General features: G+C 40.9%; 1 non-coding gene across 1 annotated transcript; it reads left to right on the top strand.

Annotated features, from left to right (window-relative positions):
* The first annotated feature begins 453 nt into the window (after positions 1-453).
* On the top strand, positions 454-528 carry Trnap-cgg (transfer RNA proline (anticodon CGG)). Its single transcript has one exon. It is a non-coding gene; the product is annotated as a tRNA-Pro (tRNA).
* Positions 529-12,914: the final 12,386 nt, after the last annotated feature.

The following is a 12,914-nucleotide window of genomic DNA, read 5'->3' on the forward strand; positions in this document are numbered from 1 at the left end:
TACGAAGTGGAGGCTTTATTTTCATGTTATTTAGGTTTACTATCTTCGATGGTGTCTTCATTCTGTTTTCGTTTTCCAGGCTTGATTAACTATAACTGTTCGCACATTGATATCTATATAAATAAAAATAAATACAAAAATGAAAAAATAAATAAATAAAAAAAAAGTTGGTGGAGCACTTGCCCGTGGAAGGCAAAGGTCCCGAGTTCGAGTCTCGGTCCGGCACACAGTTTTAATCTGCCAGGAAGTTTCGTATCAGCGCACACTCCTCTGTAGAGTGAAAATTTCATTCTAGAAACAACCCCCAGGCTGTGGCTAAGCCATGTCTCCTCAATATCCTTTCTTCCAGGAGTGCTAGCTCTGCAAGGTTCGCAAGAGAGCTTTTGTGAAGTCTGGAAGGTAGGAGACGAGGTACTGGCGGAATTAAATCTGTGAGGACGGGACGTGAGTCGTGATTGGGTAGCTCAGTTGGTAGAGCACTTGCCCGCGGAAGGCAAAGGTCCCGAGTTCGAGTCTCGGTCCGACACACAGTTTTAATCTGCCAGGAAGTTTCATCGGGGTTTTCTCAAAACCGCGCTACTATTTTCATCTGACTTTAATGATATTGGGTCTCCCTTGAAGCAAATTGAATTTTCTTCAGTTCATCGTAGGCGATTTTTTTAATGTTGATGTTTAGTATTTTTTTCGGCCAAAAGCGAGGGGCCCAAAGCTGGACATTTTTTCAAATGTAAATAATTCCTCAAAAGGAAAATAATTTTTTTGTTGCAAATCCGCACGATGAACTAAAATTACATCCGTAAGGATCAGGGTGATATGTTAATTTCATGTTTCAGATAACCACAACCAGAGTTACAGCCACAACCGTCGATCTACCTACCTTCAGAGTTGCCCCGGGAAAATCCCAATTAAATAGTTAAGATATTAATATTTTTCAATAAAAAATACCAATAAAAGATTAACTGTACGCTTTACTCATTGTAGCAAATTCCATTTGTCTACTAGATTCCAGTACGGAGAAATAGGATCCTGAATTTGAGCAATATTTTCATCCGTCACGCTGTCGTTCCCCCTTAACTATATATAACCACACGGTATGTGTAGTGTTTGTGCGTGCTTCACAACAACTCAAAGAAATGCAGGTTAAAGAAAATTTGCGAGAACTAAACGTAAGTAATCACAAAAACAGTCATGAAATATTTTTGCACAAGTCTATGTTTTGATGTAAAGTGATCATTTATATCACAAACCAAATTCACAGTTACAAACTATTATCACTTGATAATGTCAAAGAGTCCTGCATTACCATATTATCTGAAACTGAGTTAATGACAGTAACGAACGAAAACTGTTTTAGGCTTACTTTTCGTAGATTAATTAGCATATGAAACACGTTCAAATTTTACACATTTAAATAAAGAAAAACCGCTGAGGATGGCACAAAAGTGCAGAAACATGTTTGGATCTCTACGAAAAGCTGTGTTTTCCGTAAAAGGTGGACCTTATATCGAGTAAATTTACGTCTCGTTTACGATCAATAATGATGATGAATAGTTGTATGATGAATGGTTATATGTATTTTCTTGAGAAAGGAGATGGTTTATTTTTTTGTATTTTATGTTACCCACTCACTTATTGTTTAATAAATCTTGTACTGAATTTCTTAGAAATCTACATGTTCTACTTTCACAATCCCACACCACTTCCCCTACTTTTTTTTAAATTGTTGATTCTAATCGCTGTGTATTGATTGAAAAGATGTCAATTCAAGGGCATCGGATAGTCGAGAGCAAAAGGAAATATTTTAGGAGTGCCCCGTGTCTATACGAGGTACAAGTGTTTCAAGTGGCTCTGAGCACTATGGGACGTAACATCTGAGGTCATCAGTCCCCTAGAACTTAGAACTACTTAAACCTAACTAGCCTAAGGACAACACATACATCCATGCCCGAGGCAGGATTCGAACCTGCGAGCGTTGCAGCCACGCGGTTCTGGACTGAAGCGCCTAGAACCGCTCGGCCACCGTGGCCGGCTATACGAGGTCAATGTGTGAGTTTTTGTCTGTTGCCAGATTTAGATTCAACAGATATTAACTTCATTAAGTGGACTAGGGAGTCCTGTTACAGTACTAGTGAATTTGGACTTGGGCCACTGTAATCAACTAGTTTAAAAACAAAGCTGTCAATTCCAGGAGAGCACTTTCATCAGTGTTCACAAATTGAGTTAGTCAGGTTTACTGGTTACGTTTTATTAGTCAAGCACACACAATATGTCTCTTAATGTGACTGACAAAGTAACTGATTTATTTCATTTAGATTCCTTCTTAGAATACATTTTTTTTACACAGCAGCAACGTTTTATATTGCGGACCCTGCAAGTATCGTATTGCTCTCTGTATAACAGCTATCTATAATTTTTGTACCTTAGCAGGATCATTTTAGAGGCAGCCAGCTCCCACAGTAGTAATCAGGTATTTTATATTGCTTCGTTTATTCGTGCACGAAGTGTAGTAATAGTCATTGCGTTCTTGCGATCCTTGACGTAACCCCACGAAAGGAAGTCTAACGGCGTGACAGTGCGAGAGCGCAGGAACCATGCAGTGGGACCACCACGACTCATGCACCTCTCAGCACATCCCACGTATTGAATCTCCCTTGTGAGGGTGCACGATCATGTTGGAACATGATGGATGGTTGCAGTTCTTCAGTCTGTGGTAATAGGAACTGTTCGAGCATGTTTAGATAAACAGTTCCCATTATGATTTTCTCTGTGAAAAAAAAAAAAAAATGGGCCCATCATTCTATCATGTATTAGGCCACACCAAACATTGAGTTACGGGCTATAACGGATCTGTTCCCGTGTGTCTCTGGTATTTGCGGAGCAAGAAATCCTAATATTATGGTGATTCACATGCCCAGGAATGTGGAATGTAGCATCATATGAAAATACATACTTTTGGTAGTAGTCATCGTTAACATCTATTGAGGCCAGAATGAAACACGCGAATACATACCACACAGGTAGATCGTTTCACTGCAGTGCTTGGATCATTTGCACTTTTTATGCAACAGGCGTAATCGCTTATGTAACACTTTATGAACAGTTGATTTTGGTTGCTGCAATTCCCGTGATGCACGATGAATTTATTTCTGATCGCTGCCTTGAAATTCAACTTGCGTTTCGTCAACACGTGGTTGAGACACAGGGAGGCTTCCGCTTCGAGGAAATATTGACACAGCCTGTTTCTGTAACGTTTTTGTGTAATCTCATTATGCTTGTTTTTGTCGGTGATGTCCTCTCATAACGGCGTCGATAATTCCACAGCACCGTTGTCACTGATTCGGCGTACCAGATGATACGTTACGCCTTCTCCTGGTCTCTCACTATTAAAATGAACCCCAAGTCAAATCTGCAAATCCGGCTTCGGTGGCCGAGCGGTTCTAGGCGCTACAGGCTGGAACCGCGCTACCGCTACGGTCGCAGGTTCGAATCCTGCTTCGGGCATGGATGTGTGTGATATCCTTAGGTTAGTTAGGTTTAAGTCGTTCTAAGTTCTAGGGGACTGATGACCTCAGCAGTTAAGTCCCATAGTGCTCAGAGTCATTTGAACCTACTACGGATATAAACCTGTCCAGGCGATAGCTGCGTCAACTGGCGAGGAATGAATGCTAGTCAGATACACGCACGGTACAAGTAGCATCAGTCAGCGTGCTGTCTGTGTGTAGAATTGGAAATGCGAGCAATCTGTCTGAGTTTGACCGAGGACTGATTGTGGTGGCCCGGAGCTCGGCACGAGCATTTCGGAAACTGCACGACTTGCCGGGTGTTCGAGGAGACCTGTGGTGAGAGTCTCCAAGACGTGGCGAAACCAAGATGAAACCACGTCCAGACGTCGTGGGATTAAGTGGCCATTACAGATGTCGGACGCTGTAGGCTGGCCAGAATAGTGAAACAGGAGAGGCGGGGAACTATAGTGGAACTGACCTCAACTTTAATGCTGGGCAGAATATAAGTGTGTCTGAACACACAGTACACCGAACTCTCCTAACGATGAGCCTCTGTAGCCAACGACCCACGCATGTGCCTATGTTAACACTTCAATATCGGCAACTACTACTGAAATGGCCGCCTGACCATCGGCACTGGACGTTGGCGCAGTGGCAGAGTGTAGCATAGTCTGATGAATCCCGATAACTTCTTAATCATGCCTACGGGAGGTCGCGAACTCGTCGTTTTCCGGGGTAACAACTCCGTTACACCTGCACTGTGGGACGGAGACAAACTGGCGGTAGCTGCATTATACCCTGGGGAACATCCACGTGGGCATCCATGGCTCCAGCGGAGCTCGTGCTAGGCACCATGACGGCCAAGGAGTATTGCACTCAGGTTGCAGATCACGTAACCGCTTCATATTTCCCTGTGGGGGTGGCATTTTTCACCAAGATCATCCTCCGTGTCTCAATGCCAGGAGTGTGATGGTGTGGTTCGGGGGACACATTGGCGAGTTCCAGTTGACGTGCCGGTCCCCCAATTCGCCAGATCTGAACCCGATGGAACACATCTGGAATGTGATTGACCATGGCATCAGAGCTCATATACCATCTACCCGGAATTAACGGGAATTACCTGACTTGTATGTGCAGATGTGATGCCACCTATCTCCTGCGAGCTAACAAGGCCTCATTGATTCCATGCCACGACACGTCTCCGCAGTTATCCTCGCCAAAGGTGGACATACCGGCTATTAGGGGGGTGATCGTAATGTTCTGGCTAGCCAGTGTATATGTGCTTCTCGATTCCATTCGATCTTCATTGGTTCGGAGAGCCGTCAGTTCTCTGACTGAAATTTTTTTGTCGTTATTTTGTAGTAATTTTCTGACGTGGATAATTTTTTCTCGGGAATAACCAATTTGACAGGATTTTCGTTTTCTCGTAGTCTTACTTTGCGTAACCTGTATCAAATGCTTGAAATTTGTATGATCCTTCAGCTCCTTGTTCTTCAGTTCCTTTCTTTACCAGCAAACTTTAAATTAATTTTGTTTCGTTTGTGTGTTATTGATTTGCGTTTCTCTCCATTCACAACTTTCCGTGTTAATCTATGTTTTAACTCCCCTCGTTTCCTTTCGTTGCATCGCGGGGGGCTAGTGTGATTTCGTAGGTGTGTGTGTGGTACCAGTCCATCAAAATATCCCTATTTTACAAGTTATCAAATGTTCATGAGCCCATAAAGCAAATTATTTTGTTAATTTTTATACTCGCTTGGTTAGTAAATCAGGCGCCAGCAACTCGATATGTTGTAATGTATAATGTTTCGTTCTTTCTCTCTAAAGAATTAATGTTTACAGTCAGGTTTTAATATATTTTCAGCCTTATTGCTACTGAATTGCCTCACGCATGCTAATCTGTTTCCTAGGGCGCTTTCTACGCAGTTTTCCTTTGCGTAAACGAGTACAGCCCATTCAATTTCTTTGTTAGGCAGGTGTTTGATTTTGCCTCGGAGAAAAGAATTTCTCTCAACAATTTTATACATTTCCAAAAATTGTGATGTATTTCTGATTTCGTCAGAAGGTCTTTACTTGAGTGCTTTTCCTAATGCCTGATTCAAATATGGCTTAACCTCCAATTTATACTCTATGTTCTGTCATATGAGGGTCGCAGAAAAGCAATGGTGTACGTCATTTGGATTTGCACTTTGGATTCATTGACTCTTCTCTCTCTCTCTCTCTCTCTCTCTCTCTCTACCCCTCTTCATGCGAAGTGTCACTGGTTTGTTTTATCTTCTAAGCTGGTAAAAATTCCATTCAAATACATACACACCTAAGTCTTTGGAGAGAAAGAGTTTGTCTCTAGACTTTGACAATACCATTTATTGATTTATGTGTCTGTTAGTTAAAATTTTTTATGTGGATCTATTTCCCGTTTACAACAGCATACATGCCACGAATGAGTGTGACTGATATGTAGCATTCGTAATTTATACGGCATTTTCTCACAACAGCATTTTGGTGCATACGTCATTGCTATTCTAAAGTCCTCATATTAATGCGGAACGAGAAAAAATGGCGAATCAATTTTTTTATCGTGAGATTGCAAAAATTAACTGTACAACTGAGTGTACATACACTGAGTGTGCGCAGAAAGTAAAGTCCTTACCTGGTCAGAGATCGAAAGTTTCCGTCATTTTCGAATGCTTCATCTGGCAATTTTCCGAAGTCGTTTGTACGACGCAAAACAATCTTCTGCCTTCTGCAGAAAAGAAGAATTTTACTGATGTAAATAAACCTAGGACAAATTAAATAATAATTAAGAATATTATTCGTTTATTTAAAATTTGCGCTGCCTACGATATATCTTTAAAAAGTAGATCGTAAAATAAATACTGATTCTTCTACCTGAATATTATTAATTGGCAGCAATATACGGTCTGTTAATCCATATTTGAAAAGTCAGTCAAAGTAGAAAAAGAAATATGATAAAAATTATTTTTAACACACCTCTTGCGTCTCCTCAGCGTTGTTTATATGCAGCATTGGGTTTGTTGGCAACATTGCGACTTTGGTTCTTGTAGCAGGAAATAAAATTTTGGGCATCAGCCTCAACTCTGAAAGTTAAACGTCCCTCACAATTACTCTAAGTAACAGTTCAATTGCAAATGAAAATTATAGGCTTGTTAATGTATTCAAATTGTAACTTCATGTCAGTGTAGAGAATGAAGACGGCATTATCCAAATTATAGAAAAATAGTATGTAGAAATAAATTTCATTTGCGTTTAATTGTTAAATTAAATACAAAGCCACGGAAACGAATCCAACCACGAAAGTTGGAAATACCTGCAAGCAGATGACATTTACATTAAACATTTATAACAAATCTTCTAATCTCCAAGTGAGTGATTTCTAATGAGATACAACCGACATAAAACTTATTGACACCCTACCTTTTCTATCATAATTTAGTTACAGCTGGAAAATTATATTTCTCGCTGGGTTTCCAACAGTTTGTTACGAGCTCAATCTTTACACTGTTGAGGATATTTCGTTTCCCAACGTAGAGATCTATGTGAAGACTATGAAATTCGGGTAGCTGCTCCTCTTTTTGCATCTGTACTCTTTTACCTGAGTCACTGATGTTCAGGTGTCTCTTTGGTAACTCTGTACAAGTGCTTGAAGATAAGGGCCTTCAGACACATCTGTCACAGAAGAGCCTCTTCCTTTCTATTTTTTACTAAACAGTTTAGCCCTAGACAACTGCTTTTTCTTCCTGTCTTCTTTTCACTCGTATTGAAACTTGCATGTACTTATTTGATTAATGTGTTTATCCCGATAGTTGGCACAGAAAAACTGGGTTATTTGAGATATTTATCATTCATATATTACCCTCTCATTGCAACGCAGAAGTAGGACATGTACACAAACCACTTATGACTTAAACAATTCACGCAACGACTTCGCACAGGGAAACGCTTTGTCTGTAACGTTCTCCGTAGCACTACTCTATTATGATTTAAATGAAGTTCCTAGGTGAAACAAGTCGGTTCAATTGTATCAACGGAAATAATTAAAAAAGAAGATGCTATGGCCATTGTAACGTTAGCTGCATTATTGGACTATAGTTGCTGCGTTGCCGCGATCGTTTTCCACCTGCCGTGCTGCTCTACAAAATTCAGAAATGAATACGACTGACGCAATCGTAATTCACATATCACCAATCATGTTCGAGAATTATAGTTTGATCTTTACTCATCTATTACACGTGGAGCTAGGGTTGCAATACTTCAGCATTTCACAAGGAAGTGGAGCGATAAAAATAACATTAAATTAGAATCAGGAGATTCAAATACACTTCCCTATGTAGCCCAAAAAATTGCGTTTATCAACAATATATCGCCCAAATGGTGACAGCTGCATTTCTTTGAAAAAAGAATCGCAAAATTCTGTCGTTAATAGACCAAAAGCCGATATATCGCCCAATCTGGTCACCCTGCACTGGCGTTTTGCTTCGCTGTAACGAAGTTCATTTTTTATTAGGTTATTAACTGGTTATTGCTGTAGAATACAAGTATGGACTCCGCTCTCTAAGTCGATTATTCTACATGAAAACATTTGAATTACACAAAGCTGCACTTGAAATTTTACAGATTTTTTTTCTGGGGGTTGGCTGGCTAGTGCACTAAGTGCACTTTACCACTTCTGTGACTGGGCACACTTCTTTGTGGTGGTCAAACGTGGTCGTCTGCAGCCTTGACGACTGGTATGCCTGCCCTCTCTTTCCCGTGAAATCGGTCCACTGTCATATCCGACTGCCCCACACAAACGAACACTGCACGATGATGTTTGGTTTGTGGAGCGCTCAACTGCGCGGTCATCAGCGCCCGTACAAATTCCAATTTTTACACAGTCCAATTTTTCATGCAAAGTCATTCCAGCAATATTTTCTATTTTATAACCCATATATTGATGTAAATACCATCTAACATAAGGGTAACAATCAGTTCATGGTACCAGACATGAAACTTCATTTTTGAAGTGACTTAAGAAATTACGATTTTCGGTTCACGTTTGTCTTGCAGTTAAGCTTCCGTTCGGATTTTGAATGAATTAGAATGAAAATGCCTGATGATATTAAAAATTTGTAAGCATGTGGAGAAATATTAAACAACACAGAACAAATAATGAACAACTCTATATCAAACTTGTGAGGAGCGTTGGATTCAAGACACGACGCAGTTTGAGCCTTCAGGAATAAAACAGCCTTCCTCACACCTTCTTTAACTGTCAATGTTTCAAGAAGGAAGTTAATAACTGGTATAGGTAAATGACACTATCTGCCGCTAATTATGTCTGTACATACCTTCAGCACACGTTCAACTACAGTTACATTACTAACTGCCTTTGAAACTGTGCTGGTATTAATCTCGAAAGGATTCATATAAATTTCAACTGAGGGTTCTACAAACCGTTACATACATATAATGTGGAGTAGGCCTACTTACAGAGTCAAAATACAAGAACAGTACACAATCTTTCTTCATCGCTTTACTCCGCTGCTCATTCACTGTAAGATTTACACATTTTTACAAAAATTCATCCTGATAGTGAAAGCTGAATTTTTTCCATATGTGTATAAGCTGTTTATATGCTTGGAGATATAGCTGTTCTTATCAGGTGTAGAAGTGTGAAACTATTTCCCGATAGATGGTGCTAGCCGTCAGTGTACGTCCCGTGAGACAGCGTCTGCAGCGCCATCTGCTTCCTGTAACGGCTGACGACGAATGTCAACACACAGTAACCTAAGTTCCATACATCTGTATCTGTTTCAGACCCGTAAACATGACGAGGTTTGTGCCTACGAACTACGATTTGCGGACAGCATTGGTTTTCTGTTATCATTTGAAGAAAACTGCTGCAGAATCCCATCGAATGCTCTTGGAGAAACATAGTGTTTCGAGTGGTTCAAAAATTCAAAAGTGGCGATTTTGACGTGAGAAACTACGAGTTCGGGAATCCAACGAACAAGTTCGAAGAAAACGAATTGCAGGCCTCATTGGATGAAGATGATACTCAAACTCAACAGGAACTCGCGGAACAATTGAATGTGACGCAGAAAGCCGCTTCTCTTCGGTTGAAAGCTATGAGAAAGATGCCGAAAGTGGGAAAACGTGTTCCGCACGAACTGAATGAAAGGCAGTAGGGCACTCGAAAGACCACTTGTGAGATGCTGCTCTCCAGATACCAAAGAAAGTCGTTCTTCCATCGAATAGTGAAGGTGATGAAAAATGGATCCTAAGCGTCGTAAATCATGGATGAATCCAGGCAAGCCTCGACATCCACTTCAAGACCAAATCGCTTTGGAAAGAAGACAATTAGATTATATTAGATTAGATTAATACTTGTTCCATAGATCATGAATACGACACTTCGTAATGATGTGGAACGTGTCGGTTAATAAAAGATGTCTGTACAAGATATTACATTACACAAAATATTGCATGACACTAATGTTTAAGTTGGTCTTTTTTTTTTTTTTTTTTTTGCCCCCTCAATTTATATCTAAAAATTCAGCCAATGAGTAGAAGGAGTTGTCATCTAGAAATTCTTTTAACTTATTTTTAAATGTTAGTTGGCTGTCTGTCAGGTTTTTGATGCTGTTTGGTAGGTGACCAAAGACTTTTGTGGCAGCATAATCTACCCCTTTCTGTGCCAAAGTCAGATTTGTAGTGTCGGCAGACTTGCCAACACTACGCACACTAATTGAAAGAGGCGGCCAAGATGCACGCGCTAACTCACGAAGGATGGAGTGAGGTCTGAAACAGGAGACTTAATGAATGTGATAAAGAAAATACGTATCTTTGGAATATACTTAACTTTTAATACATCCTTGTATACATCGTTCTTGATGAGACATCTGGAGATTGTGGCGATACAAGTGACTCTTTATATACAAGCTATTTAAGGCTAATGGCGCCTTGCTAAGTAGTAGCCATTAACTTAGCTGAAGGCTATTCTAACTGTCTCTCGGCAAATGAGAGAAATGGCTTCGTCCGTATAGTCGCTAGCAACGTCGTCGTACAACTGGGGCGAGTTCTCGTACGTCTCTCGAGACCTGCCGTGTGGTGGCGCTCGGTCTGCGATCACACAGTGGCGACACGCGGGTCCGACATGTACTAATGGACCGCGGCCGATTTAAGCTACCACCTAGCAAGTGTGGTGTCTGGCAGTGACACCACAAGATTTGACCCTGCATAGTGAAGATCATTCTTTCTCCTGGTGTTATAGCTATGCACACTGCTATTACTTTTGAACTGGGCTGGATTATTAACAACAAATTTCATAAGTGAATATATATACTGTGAGGTTACTGTGAGGATCCCTAGATCCTTAAATAGATGTCTGCAGGATGACCGTGGGTGGGCTCCAGCAATTATTCTGATTACACGTTTTTAAGCAATGAATGCTCTGTGATGGTGGGATCAGAAGGGTGTCATCTATTATGAGCTGCTAAAACCTGTTGAAACCGTTAATACTGATCACTACCAACAGCAAATGATCGATTTAAATCGAGCATTACGTGAGAAATGACAAGAGTATGGAAAAAGGCAAATAAGTCATATTGTTCCATGATAACGCCCCATCACACACAGCATAACGGATGAGGGAAACGATCGAGGCGTTAAGTTGGGAATTACTAGGGCGTGCGGCTTATTCTCCAGCCTTGGCTACGTCCAGTTGTCATCTATTTGCATCACTGGGACACGATCTCGCTGAACAATGCTTCAGTTCGTATGAAAATGTACGAAAATGGCTCGCTGACTGGTTCGCTTCAAAAGAGGGTTTTTTTTGGGCAGGGGGGGGGGGGGAGAAATTTGTAAATAGCAATGCAGAGTTCTACACCTGTTAAAGCATCTTCTTCCAGCTCTGGCATCTTTGACTTGGGAGTTACCGTTGGACTTGTTCCTCACTTGAGTTCAATATTATCTGGCACAATTTGGTAATAAACAAGGTGCACAATCTTACAATCCGTGTTTCTCCAAAGAAAGTGGTACTGCTCTCCTTGTTTTCCAGTCAACTGCAATGCTTTCGATAATCATATTACTCTGAATAAAGATATACTGATTAACCTGGAAAGAGAACGAAAAGAAAATTAGTGCAGTAGAAATTTGAAATAAAATACTTTTACTTGCACATCATCTTACTACAAAGAGTTCACATTATTAAAAGTGTGCCATGCACCTTTGTTACGCAATATAAGCTAAGCGAGAGCGATGCTTTTCGTTAATTTAGAATTATTTTATTTTACATACTACGGGAAACGCCTAATATCAAAAGCTAAAGTTTTAGATCGGATTTTTCTGAATGCTGGATTTACATTTGTAGTTAATGAATTGAAATCAAATACGCAGTTCACACTATCATACATAGTACAAACAGTAGAAATCCTTACCATAAAAGTCTTTGCACAATACGTTAAATGAAACTGCACACTGATGACGAACCCTTTGTGGGTATAATTGTAGCCCATCACACATATACTCTGAAATTTATTTTTGTGTTCTTGATGTAACTTGCTAGTACTTACCACCAATGTTCAAATGGCTCTAAGCACTATGGGACTTAACATCTGAGGTCATCAGTCCCCTAGACTTAAAACTACTTAAACCTAACCTAAGGACATCACACACACCCATGCCCGAGGCAGGATTCGAACCTGCAACCGTAGCAGCAGCGCGCTTCCGGACTGAAGCACCTAGAACCGCTCGGCCACAGCGGCCGGCACCAACAGTGTTCTGATGGAGTGAAGTTCTCCTGTGATATGTAATGAGTCCTTTTCTTTCTCAGTTCGGAAGCCTACGGAAGCCTGAACACGGATATCTTTTTCCCACTCCGGTGGTTACCACCACAGCCTGGTACACATCACTTATTAACCATATTGTGACGTAAAGCACACAAACAAATACCTCGGTAAAACATAAGTCCAGTAATAACTGCATTTTCAACAACTTACAACTCGACAGCTGTCCAGTCCTAGTATAATGCTGTCACCCTATTGCAAATCTTTCAGCTGTCCAACCCAATGCTGTATCTGTAGGGACTTCCTACCAAAGGGTATGATAAATATGGTGATAATTATGATGACATCGATAAAGTGCGGTATCCATATCATCACGCAGGAGCAGCAGACACCCACGCATTCGAATGTAGAACCTCCCCTACATCCGTGCGAACCGCGTGGGATAGCCGAGTGGTCTGGGGCGCCTTGCCACGGTTCCCGCAACTCGCCCCGTCGGAGGTTCGAGTCCTCCCTCTGCTTGGCGTAGTTAGTTTAACTTAGACTAAGTAGTGCATAAGCCTAGGGACCGATGACCTCATTAGTTTGGTCCCATAGGACTGTACCGCAAACTTCCAAATTTTACATCCGT

The sequence above is a fragment of the Schistocerca nitens genome, chromosome 3 (genome assembly GCF_023898315.1).
Source record: "Schistocerca nitens isolate TAMUIC-IGC-003100 chromosome 3, iqSchNite1.1, whole genome shotgun sequence".
NCBI classification, from domain to species: Eukaryota; Metazoa; Arthropoda; class Insecta; order Orthoptera; family Acrididae; genus Schistocerca; species Schistocerca nitens.